Source organism: Gopherus evgoodei, chromosome 4 (genome assembly GCF_007399415.2).
Source record: "Gopherus evgoodei ecotype Sinaloan lineage chromosome 4, rGopEvg1_v1.p, whole genome shotgun sequence".
Classification (NCBI taxonomy): Eukaryota; Metazoa; Chordata; order Testudines; family Testudinidae; genus Gopherus; species Gopherus evgoodei.
In genome coordinates, this window is record NC_044325.1 from 153,283,905 (window position 1) to 153,296,800 (window position 12,896).

The window sequence follows — 12,896 nt, forward strand, 5'->3', positions numbered from 1 at the left end:
AGCTCGACAGGGAGGTGTTCTGGAAGTATGGGGCCTACTTCCAATCCTCCCTTAAATCACACTTCCAGGCAGAGTTCCTCAAGTCTATGTCCACTGGCTCCCTGGAGGGCTTTGAGGAGCAGGGCACTGTCCCGGATTCCTTGCTCAGTGCCCCCCTCTGAATCATTGTCTTTCAAATGGTGACTTTCACTCATGTCCCTGTATTTTTAATTTGTTGTCCCTCAAAATAATATCAGACCTGGGTTCAGTAGCTCCTCCCTTTAGGCCCACCAATCCTCAGTACCCAACAGAGCAAATGCCCAGGCATGAAATCCCTTCCAGTGGAACCTGTTTGTCTGTTTCTCACTCATCCACTGCCTCAGAACCCTCAGGACCCCAGGGTTCCATCCAGTTGCTACCGAACCGTCAGGAACCCAACATTCTGTGCAGCTGCCACAGAACCTTCAGGGCAGGGCACCAACATTCCATCCAGCTGCACTGTCCTTGGGATAAGGGATCCCTGTGGGACTGTGTCCATTTGTGCTTGAACATCCCATAGGGTGGACGAGGCCTTGGGTGAGATCCCGGCCGGAGCTCCCTTCCACAAGAGCTGGCTGCCTGCCAGTGCCTCCTGGGCGGATGACGGTGCGGCGCGCTAATGCCCAGGCTATATCGCGCCCTCGCCAGCGCCTTGCGCCTGACGCCTGGGCAGGGAAGGGTTAATCCGAACCCCGCCCCTTCCCGGGGCACGTGGTGCCATAAGGGGCTGTAACGGGGCAGGGTGCGAGCCCGGCAGTGCTCCGGACGCCTGGGTTCCGAGCCTGGCTCGCAACGCCGTGAGGGGCGAGTCCCAGTCTGCAGGCAGCGGGCCCGGGAAGGGCTCGCCCCAGCCGGCCGGCCGGCCGGGCGGGCGGTGAGTGGGGGCGCTGGGGAGAGGCCGAGGCAGGACATCGCTGCCTGGAGGAAGTGGACGCAGGGCAGGGCAGGGCAGGGCAGGGCAGGGCGGGGGGTCGGAGCCGAAACGCGCTGGTACCGGAGAGACTCCACCCCCACCCCCCCGCAGCCAGCTCTGGAGCAGCGCGGAGGGGGTCTGTGCCGCTGAGTCCAGCAGGATCCCCCCAGCCGAGCCCGCCGTGGGGCAGCAGTCGGAGCGGGGTTTCCGTCCTGTCCCGGAGGTGAGAACAAAGGAGGGAATCCGCATCCGGCTGGGACTTGGAGCCCAGAGCTGCACAGGCCACTGGCGGGGAGCCCCAAAGCCCTAGCAGGGAGAGACACCAGCCTGAGTCCGTACGGGGCTGGTTGGCACCAGGGAGACACCCCCATTCCAGTGTAAAGACGACCCCGCCCTCATGGAAGAAAAACCCCATAAATGTTCTGACTGCAGGAAAAGCTTTAAGCAGAGCTCGGCCCTAAGGAGGCACCAGCGAACCCACACGGGGGAGCGACCCTGGAAATGCCCTCAGTGTGGGAAGAGTTTTGCCGACAGCTCTAAGCTCCTTCGCCATCAGAGGAGCCACACGGGGGAGCGACCCTACGGGTGTGAGTGTGGGAAAAGCTTTGCGGACAGCGCCAAGCTCCTAGAGCACCAGCGAACCCACACAGGAGAGCGACCCTACAAATGCCCTCAGTGTGGGAAGAGTTTTGCCGACAGCTCCAGCCTCCTTCGCCATCAGAGGATCCACACGGGGGAACGACCCTGCATGTGTGCCCAGTGCGGGAAGAGCTTTGCCGACCCCTCCAACCTCCTTCGCCATCAGAGGAGCCACACCGGGGAACGACCCTACACGTGTGCCCAGTGTGGGAAGAGTTTTGGGCAAAACTCGAGCCTGATGAAGCACTGCAGGGCCCACACAGGTGAGAAACCCTGCAGGTGTGATGAGTGCGGGAAGAGCTTTGCTCAGACCTCCAACCTCCTGGAGCACCAGAGGATCCACACAGGCGTGAAACCCTACAAATGCCCTGACTGCGGGAGAGTGTTCTGCCACAGCTCCTCGCTGACAGGCCATCGGAGGGTCCATACAGGTGAGCGACCCTACAAATGTGTCATCTGCGGGAAGAGCTTCAGCCAGAAGTCCAACCACACCCAGCATCAGCGGACCCATACGGGGGAGAGACCCTTTACATGCGATGAATGTGGGAAGAGCTTCAGTGTTCGCTCCAGGCTTATTATGCACCAGAGGATCCACACAGGGGACTGACCCGGTAAATGTCCCAACTGTGGGAAGCACTTTAGTGACTGGCCAAATTTCACAAGACATCTGAAGACACATACCCAGGATGGGCCTGAGGAATAAATTTGGAAGAAAGCTTTGTTTGGAGCTCAGACCTTGGTGGCGAGAGCAGGGGTCTTGGATTATCAGGACTCCTGGGTTCTATTCCCAGTTCTAGGAAGAGAGTGGGGTCTAATGGGATAGAACAGTGGGAGGGATGAATGTCTGGACTCCTGGGTTTTTTCCCTGCATCTGGAGAGAAGTTGGGTCTAGTGTGTTAACACAGGAGGCTGGTAGTCAAGACACCTGAATTCTATTCCCTGCTGTGGGAGTGGGGTCTAGTAGCCTAGAGGAGCAGTTGGGAGTCAGGATGGCTGGGTTCTGTCCCAGCTCTGGGAGGACATGGGGTTTACTGTTTAGAGTGGAGAGAGAGCATTTGATTACTTTCCTAACCTTTCAGTTTTATAAACACCATTGCTGGGATACCTATGAGCCCCAATGTCATGTGCCATTGAAAAGGCAAACACAATCCCAGGATGTATCAGGCAAGGTATTTCCAGTAGAGCTCAGGGGGATAGCTTAGTGGTTTAAGCATGGAGCTTCTAAATACAGCGTAATGAGTTCAGTCCTTGAGGGGCTGACTTACAGATCTAGGGCAAAATCAGTATTTGGTCCTGTTAGTGAAAGGAGGGGGCTGGACTCAATGACCTTTCAGGGTCCCTTCCAGTTCTATGAGAGAGGTGTATATGTCCATATATTTAGGTTCTTCTCATCCCAAACCATCTTTGGAGAAACAGGGAGCAATACAGTATCACCATTCATTCCTCACAAAGAAAAGTTGGTCTGGGAGGGTGTCATAACATTTCTTCCCAGATCTGGACCTTAGCGTCCAAAATATGGGTGTTAGCGTGAAAATCTCCAAGCTTAGGTACCAGCTTGGACCTGGTATTTGCTGCCACCAGCTAGGAATTATACAGTGCCTAGCTCACTGGGGTCTCCCCAAAACCTTCCCTGGGGGACCCCAAGACTCAGATTCCTTGAGTCTCACAACAAAGGGGAATAAACCATTTCCCTTCCCCCTCCTCCCTTCCAGGTGTTCCCTCCCTGGGTTCCTGGAGAGATATACAGAAGCAAGCTCTGTGAATCTAAACAAATGGTTTCTACCCTCCCTGTTTCCAGTCCTGGAAACACAAGTACCGAGAGAGCTAATCTCTCTTCCCCCCTCACCCAGAGGATATGCAAAGTCAGGCTTAGTAAAACTAACACAAAGAGATTTTCCCCCTGACTTCTTCCTCCCACCAATTCCCTGGTGAGCTGCAGACGCAATTCCCTAGAGTCCCCACTAAAGAAAAACTCCAACAGGTCTTAAAAAGAAAGCTTTATATAAAAAGAATGAAAAAAGGACATAAAATGGTCTCTGTAATAAGATGACAATATACAGGGTCAATTGCTTAAAGGAAAAAAATGAATAAACAGCCTTATCCAAAAAGAATACAATTTAAAACATTCCAGCAACTACACACATGTAAATACAAAAGAAAAACAATATAAACCTATTGTCTTACTATCCTTGTTCTTACAACTTGTAATTAGAAGATTAGAAAGCCTGGAGATAGAAAAATCACTCTCAGAGCCGAGAGGGTCAGACCCAAGAACAAAGGATTCACACCCAAAACTTCCCTCCACCCAGATTTGAAAAAGTCTTGTTTCCTGATTGGTCCTCTGGTCAGGTGTTTGGTTCCCTGTGTTAACCCTTTACAGGTAAAAGAACATTAACCCTTAGCTATCTGTTTATGACAGAGGGACTCTCTGAGCTCATCCAGTCCAGTCCCCTGCACTGAGGCAGGACCAATTCTGCCTAGATCATCCATGGCCTGTGTTTGTTTGTCCAACCTGTTCATCCAAAATTCCAGGGACAGGGAGGCCACAGCCTCCCTTGGAAGCTTGGTCCAGAGCTTAACTATCCTTAGAGTTAGAAAGATTTTTCCAATATCTTACTTATATCTCTCTGCCTGAAAACTGAGCTGATTACTTCTTGGCCTGCCATTGGTGAACATGGAGAACAAATGATTACTGTCCTCTTTATAATAGCCCTTGCCATATTTGAAATGTTATTAGGTCCTCCCCTCCCATCTTCTTTTGTTAAGTCTAAATATGCTCCGTTTTCCCCCTTCATAGATCAGGTTGTCTAAACCTTTGATCATTTTTGTTACTCTCCTCCTGGATTCTCTCCAGTTTGTCCACATCTCTCCTAAAATGTGGTGCCCAGAACTGGGCACAGTATCCTGGTGAGGCCTCACCAGGGCTGAGTAGAGCAGGACAGTTACCTCCCGTGTCTTATGTACAACACTCCTGTGAATACACCCCAGCACGATATTAGCCTGTATTGTATTGACTCATATCCAATCTGTGATCTACTATAATCCCAGATCCTTTTCAGTAGTATTACTGCTACCCAGTGCTCCCCGTTTTGTAGTTGTTCATTTCATTTTTTCCTTCCTAAGTCCAGGTCTACACTCAAAAATTATGTCAACCAAGTTATGTTGCTCAGACACCAAACACACTCTTCTGAGCTGTGCTAGCCCTGTCTTTACTTTGCAGGTAACAAGAGGTGCACTGTAGTCTCCTTGAAGCATCCCCCTTGTGACACCCAACCCGACACTGATTACTCACAGAAATCCCAGATCATCTGCTCCCAAAGGAGCAGTGTACCGCAATTTACGAGTCTGACCTTACCTCACCGCTCGCATAGCACTTGTGAGCACTTCTAATAAGAACAAAAGGTTTATTGAGGGAAAAGATAGACATTCCGCTAGAAACAAGAGAGAAGTGGTCACAATACAAAACAAAATCACAAAAGGTGAACTAGAGCTGTTGGGAATGAAGGCATATTTAGGCAGAAGCCTGCTGCAGATTTTAAGAGTTTGTTCTGATAACGTTTAACAGCAGAAGCAGAGCTATGTATGTGTAAGAAACTGCAGAGCAATCCTGGTCATGAGAACAAGAAAAGATCCAGTGACTAAAAAGCTAGAAAAGACCAGTTTGAACTAACATTAAACTTGTACTGATGGGGGAGGAGAGTTAACATGGAAATGAGAGACTAATACACATATATAAGAAAAGAATAAAAATTATAAGTAAGTTTGCAAAGAGTCCTGTGGCACCTTGTAGACTAACAGACGTATTGGAGTATGAGCTTTCGTGGGTGAATACCCACTTCGTCAGATGCAGGTGCCACAGGACTCTTTGCTGCTTTTACAGATCCAGACTAACATGGCTACCCTTCTGATAAGTAAGTTTGTGTAACAAAGGGAGTTTGAAGTTGTATTGTCTGATGCTGGAAGAGGAGCTTCTCACTTGTTAGTAGTTGATCACAACTTGCTGAGTGTTTTGCCTTAATAAATATTTGTTAGACCCATCTGCTGAGTACTAATAGTTGCCTTTCCTACCTAATGCAAATCCCCTTCTGCTGAGCATTCATTGACCCCAGAGTGAAATGATGTAGTGGCCATAGTCCAGTTCCAATGAACAAATTTCCTAAGCAGTTGTAGGGGTGGGGAGCAGGAAGTATGAATCCATGCAGCATTTCTGCTTCCTTAGCTATTCACCCCAAGTACAATCAGGCCCCTGACCTATGAGCCTTTCTAGCCAATCCCTATGCACCACCTGAGCCAGCTGTGTGAAAAGCAGCTGGTCCACCTCCGAACTGTGCCTTGGAAACAGCTGTTGAGGCTTGTGCTCCAAACCCTTCACTTCCTCAGCCTTGTGTCCTGCCCCAGCACCAAGTGGTGAGACCGCCTATCCCCTGTGGAGGGTGAAGAACTTTGGTGGGCAAGCACATATTTCACGCTAGTCCCACGGCCCACCTGGGATATTAGTTGGTCGCTTCTTCAGAGAGCCATGAGCATGGGTGTGAGGGCTGTCCGGGGTTCTCTGCTTGGTGCCCCAGCTGGATCTAGGTTTTTGAACTTATGATTTGTATCACTGTTTTGTTTTTTTTCACTAGTTGTCCCTCAAAATCATTTGAGAGCTGGGTCCAGTAGCTCCCCACCTTAGGCTGGAGGAGGGTTGCTTTAGATATGGGTGGGCTTGCACCATCCCATCCTGAGAGCCTGAATAGGTACACCCCCCACCCCTCCTCAGGTAAGAGTCTGAGGCACGAAACCCCTTCCTGTGGAATCAAGTTTGTCTGCTTCTCACCCACCACTGCCTCAGAACCCGGAGGACCCCAACATTCCATCCAGTTGCTTCAGAACCCTCAGAGGCCCAACATTCTGTGCAGGTGCCTCGGAGCCCTCAGGGCCCCAATATTCTGTGCAGCTGCCAGGGAACCTTCAGGGTCCCAACATCTTGGCCAGCTGCACTGTCCTTGGGATAGGGGATCCCTGTGGGACTGTGTCCATTTGTGCTTGAACATCCTATAGGGTGGAGGAGGCCTTGGGTGAGATCCCAGCCAGGGCTCCCCTCCACAAGGGCTGGCTGCCTGCCAGCAACCCCCTGGGTGGATGACGGTGCAGCGCGCTAATACCCAGACTATATCACGCCCTCGCCAGCGCCTTGCGCCTGACGCCTGGGCAGGGAAGGGTTAATCCGAACCCCACCCCTTCCCGGGGCACGTGGTGCCATAAGGGGCTGTAACGGGGCAGGGTGCGAGCCCGGCAGTGCTCCGGACGCCTGGGTTCCGAGCCTGGCTCGCAGCGCCGTGAGGGCCGAGCTCCAGTCTGCAGGCAGCGGGCCCGGGAAGGGCTCGCCCCAGCCGGCCGGCCGGGCGGTGAGTGGGGGCGCCAGGGAGAGGCTGAGGCAGGACATCGCTGCCTGGAAGAAGTGGTCGCAGGGCCGGGGGGGTCGGAGCTGAAACACGGCTGGTACGGGAGAGACTCCACCCCCCTCCCCCGCAGCCAGCTCTAGAGCAGCGCGGGGGGTCTGTGCCGCTGAGCCCAGCAAGATCCCCCCAGCCGAGCCCGGCGTGGGGCAGCAGTTGGAGCGGGGTTTCTAGATCAGCTGTGCGGGGTTTCCGTCCTGTCCCGGAGGTGAGAACAAAGGAGGGAATCCGCATCCGGCCGGGACTTGGAGCCCAGAGCTGCACAGGCCACTGGCGGGGAGCCCCAAAGCCCTGAGCAGGGAGAGACACCAGCCTGAGTCCGTACGGGGCTGGTTGGCACCAGGGAGACATCCCCATTCCAGTGTAAAGACGACCCCGTCCTCATGGAAGAAAAACCCCATAAATGTTCTGACTGCAGGAAAAGCTTTAAGCAGAGCTCGACCCTAAGGAGGCACCAGCGAACCCACATGGAGGAGCGACCCTACAAATGCCTCCAGTGTGGGAAGAGTTTTGTTGACCGCTCCAACCTCCTTCGCCATCAGAGGAGCCACACGGGGGAACGACCCTACACATGTGCCCTGGGCGGGAAGAGCTTTGGGCAAAACTCGAGCCTGATGAAGCACTGCAGGGCCCACACTGGCAAGAAACCCTACAGGTGTGATGAGTGCAGGAAGAGCTTTGCTCAGACCTCCAGTCTCCTAGAGCATCAGAGGATCCACACAGGCGTGAAACCCTACAAATGCCCTGTCTGTGGAAAAGTGTTCTGCCACAGCTCCTCGCTGACCAACCATCAGAGGGTCAACACAGATGAGAGACCCTATAAATGTCCCGAGTGTGAAAAGAGCTTCAAACACCGCTGTGTGCTTATTCAGCACAGGAGGATCCACACAGGGGAGCGACCCTACAAATGCCCCGACTGCAGGAAGGCCTTCGCCGATCGCTCAGTCCTGACCTGGCATGAGCACATCCACAGAGGCAAGTGATCCTACAGGTGTGTTCATTGTGGGAAGGGCTTCAGTCAAAGCTCCACCCATGTCCAGCATCTGAGAACCCACACCGGGGAGCGGCCTTATAGATGTGATGAATGTGGGAAGAGCTTCAGTGTAAGTTTCAGCCTTGTTGTCCACCAGAGGATCCACACAGGAGAGAGACCTTATAACTGTCCCGATTGTGGGAAGAGTTTTAGTGGCTGGCCAGATTTTAGCAGGCATCTGAGGACCCACACCCAGGAGTAAACCTGACAGGCAACCCAATTATGGGAGATGCTACTGTGAGCACTCTGGGCTCTTTAGAGAGAGAACCCACCCATTGGAGAGACCCTATAAATGCCCCAACTGTAGCCAGAGTTTCTGTCTCAGCTTGGAGTTTCGTAGGTACCAGAGAATCCTCATATGGAGGTAACCCTATAAATGCCCCAACTCATGGAAGAGCTTTAGTTCCAGGATGTACCATACTATTCATTAGAAGATCCACAGCAGAGGCAGGCCTGAGCAATAAATGTTGGAGGTAAGCATCATTCTGAGCTCTGAACAGGACTTCTGCTGTGGCAGTGGAGTGGGGCCTCAGAGTAGGACTTCCGAGTAGGGCAGATAGTGAGTTTCTTTTCTACCTCTTATTTTTGGAAGAGGCATTTTGTTGATCTTGTGGAATCTGGGTTGTTAGAAAGTCAAACTGAACGTGAAGTTGTTTTTTTCTTGCAGAATGTAATTATTTTCTTCACGCTACCATAAAGGGTAGGGGGAAGGGATATAAAGTTTGTCTGTGAGGCCAATCTTGTCCCTTTTGTGGGTCAGTTCCTGTGCAATATTGATCTGTACCATACAGGGTGAGCAGTGCCACACTGCTACCCCCTTCTGGCAGGTCACAGTCAGGAACGCCAGCAGCCTTTTTGGCGCCCTATGCGGCAGAAGGTCCCGCCCCCAAAATGGCACCCCTGAGAGAGACGACAGAAGATCCCGCCCCTGAAATACCGCCGACGACCACGGTGGCCGAACATTTGGTTGCCATGGTTGCTGCTCCCCAAATGTTAGTCCCTGTCGCCTAATGGGCTGCACCGGCCCTGGTCACAGTCCAGATCCAATGCAGAAATGCCCACACTAAGGGACGGGCTGAGAGAGGAATGGGGTTTCTTACATTGCTGCTTCCTTAGCCAGCTCCAGGGCAGATACTGAGAGATGGGCCCTTTCCCTGGGTATCCCATTCGGCTGCTCCTCCCTCACAGTCTGTTGTGGAACCCTCAGGTTCCCAACATTCCACTCTAGTGCTATGGAACCATCAGGCCCCCAACATTCCATCCGGCAGCACTGTCCTGGGGATGAGGGATCCCCTGAGTGACCGTGTCCATATGTGCTTGATCATCCATAAGGATGAAGTCTTGGATGGCTCTGGTGTCCTCTTCCACAAGGGTTATCTGTACTCCAGTGTGCCCCTCATTCTCTGCCCTGGCTGAGGGTGTATCCCCTGCTCACAGCTGATCTCACTGATAAGGGCTATGTGATAAAGAGTTAATCCCAATTTCCACCCCCCCTTCTCAAAGTGCAGTGGGTGGTGCCATGTGGAGCAGGAGATGTAAAAGTGCAGGAACCTTCCTGTTCCCACCCCCTCAATCAGGTGATTATCTGGTTTGCTAATCATAATTTGCTCAGAGTTGCTCCCAGTCCTGCAATGTGTGCGCCAAGGGGCCAGTCGCCATCTGCAGCCCGAGGGCCCAGGAGGAAGAGAGGTGGCTCAAGAGGAGAGAGAAACAGCAGCAGAGGCAGGAAATCACTGCCTGGAGGAAGCAGCCACTGATACGAGTTTCCTTGCAACTGCTTTGGAGGACAGGGTCAAAATTCAAAATGATCTGGACAAATTGGAGAAATGGTCTGAGGTAAATAGGATGAAGTTCAATAAAGATAAATGCAAAGTGCTCCACTTAGGAAGGAACAATCAGTTTCACACATACAGAATGGGAAGAGACTGTCTAGGAAGGAGTATGGCAGAAAGAGATCTAGGGGTCATAGCAGACCACAAGCTTAATATGAGTCAACAGTGTGATACTGTTGCAAAAAAAGCAAACGTGATTCTGGGATGCATTAACAGGTGTGTTGTAAACAAGACACGAGAAGTCATTCTTCCGCTTTACACTGTGCTGGTTAGGCCTCAACTGGAGTATTGTGTCCAGTTCTGGGCACCACATTTCAAGAAAGATGTGGAGAAATTGGAGAGGGTCCAGAGAAGAGCAACAAGAATGATTAAAGGTCTTGAGAACATGACCTATGAAGGAAGGCTGAAGGAATTGGGTTTGTTTAGTTTGGAAAAGAGAAGACAGAGAGGACATGATAGCAGTTTTCAGGTATCTAAAAGGGTGTCATCAGGAGGAGGGAGAAAACTTGTTCACCTTAGCCTCCAATGATAGAACAAGAAGCAATGGGCTTAAACTGCAGCAAGGGAGATTTAGGTTGGACGTTAGGAAAAAGTTCCTAACTGTCAGGGTAGTTAAACACTGGAATAGATTGCCTAGGGAAGTTGTGGAATCTCCATCTCTGGAGATATTTAAGAGTAGGTTAGATAAATGTCTATTAGGAATGGTCTAGACAGTATTTCGTCCTGCCATGAGGGCAGGGGACTGGACTCGATGACCTCTCGAGATCCCTTCCAGTCCTAGAGTCTATGAGAAACTGCTACCTGTAGGAATTTGCTACCTGCAGCAGTTACTCATATGTAAGGAATTGTACAAAACTGCTATCTGCTGTAGCAAATTCCTACAGATACCCTAAAGTGTGAGACACTGTTGAGTTTTTGAGTTCAGAGTCAGTTTTGGACTTGACTACCTTGAATAACTCTTTGTATCATCTGCAAACTTTGCCCCATCACTGTTTAGTCTTTTTTCCAGATCATTTATGAATATGTTGACCAGCACTGGTCCAAGGACAGATCTTTGGGGGACAAGGGGTGTTTAACCTCTCTCCACTAGGAAAAACTCTTTGTTTCCTATCTTTTAATCCATGAGGGCACCTTCCCTCTTATCCTGTGACTGCTCAGGTTGCTTAACAACCTTTGGTGTGGGAACTTGTCAAAGGCTTTCTGAAAGTCCAAGTTCACTATATCAGCTGGGTCACCCTTGTCAGATGCTCGGTGACTCCCTCAAAGAATTCTAATGGATTGGTGAGGTATGATTTCCCTTTGCAAAAACCATGTTGGCTCTTCCCCATCAATTCATGCATATCTGATCATTCTGTTCTTTACTATAGTTTTGACCAATGTGCCCGATACTGACGTTAGGCTCTAGAGGTGATCCTGGTAATTACAGGCCAGTAAGCCTATCCTCCAGTCTTCTGCTACAGAGGCTGATTTAACGGATAGGTATTATGGACTGGGGTGTAGGTGGCCTGGTGCAGTAGAGCGGGAGTGAAGTCTTGTCATAACCTTAGTCCCAGATCTGGACCTTAGTGTCCAAAATATGGGGGTTAGCATGAAAACCTCCAAGCTTAGCTACCAGCTTGGACCTGGTACTTGCTGCCACCACCCAAAAAATTAGAGTGTTTTGGGGCACTCTGGTCCCCCTGAAAAACCTTCCCTGGGGACCCCAAGACCCAAATCCCTTGAGTCTCACAACAAAGGGAAATAATCCTTTTTCCCCCCTCCTCCCTCCAGGTGCTCCTGGAGAGATACACAGACACAAGCTCTGTGAAACTACACAGAGTGACTCGCCCTCTCTGTTCCCAGTCCTGGAAACAAAAAAGTACTTTCCTATTCCCCCAGAGGGAATGCAAAATCAGGCTAGCAAATCCAACACACACACAGATCTCCCCTGATTTCTTCCTCCCACCAATTCCCTGATGAGTACAGACTCAATTTCCCTGAAGTAAAGAAAAACTCCAACAGGTCTTAAAAGAAAGCTTTATATAAAAAGAAAAAAAAATACATACAAATGATCTCTCTGTATTAAGATGACACAACACAGGGCAATTGCTTAAAAGAATTTTGAATAAACAGCCTTATTCAAAAAGAATACAAATCAAAGCACTCCAGCACTTATATTCATGCAAATACCAAAGAAAAGAAACCATATAACTTACTATCTGATCTCTTTGTCCTTACACTTAGAAACAGAAGATTAGAAAACAGAACTACTTCTCCAAAGCTCAGAGAAAGCAGGCAGACAGAAAACAAAGACCTCAGACACAAACTTTCCTCCACCCAAAGTTGAAAAAATCCGGTTTCCTGATTGGTTCTCTGGTCAGGTGAAAGAGACATTAACCCTTAGCTATCTGTTTATGACAAGTCTAGTGGGTGGAGCAGTTATCCAGGTTGGCCAACGAAGCCAAGGGTCAGCACCAGTCAACTTACCAGTTATGAGAAGCAGGGGTCAAGCCAGAATCAGAACTAGGAATTGAAGCTGAAGGTCAGAGCCAAGGTCAGATGCCAAATTACAGAGCCAGGATCAGAAGTCAGAGGATGGGGTCAAAGCCAGGGCAGGTCACTAAGGATTGGAGGTGAGGCATAAGGACAGGAGGAGAGACCAGGATCAAGCACAGAGCAGGAGCATGGTGAGAACAAGGGCAAAGCTTGGGGATAAGGCAGGAACCAGAAGCAGGAATGGGTGCAGGAGGCAGGCACAAGCAGGGTCCAATACAACCACAACAGGAAACTACCTTGTTGCTCAGACAAACATCCTGTTCTGCCTCCTGGCTTAAATAGTATAGTAGGACCAATCAGCAGAGTGGGGTGGTACTCCAGTCAGAACGATCGTGGGTGTTTTATATAACCCCAGTAGTGTTTCAGCCCACTTGAGTTCAATAGCTATTGGGTGGAAGCCAGGATGTGGCTACTGTCTGGGGATGTGTAGGCCCGAGTTCAAATCCTAGGACATCATAATAGTTATGTACCACAGTTAGTAGTTC

At 50.5% G+C, this 12,896-nt stretch overlaps 1 pseudogene; it reads left to right on the forward strand.

The window, feature by feature from the left end:
- Positions 1-845: 845 nt before the first annotated feature.
- LOC115651481 lies at positions 846-9,813 on the forward strand (annotated as a pseudogene).
- Positions 9,814-12,896: the final 3,083 nt, after the last annotated feature.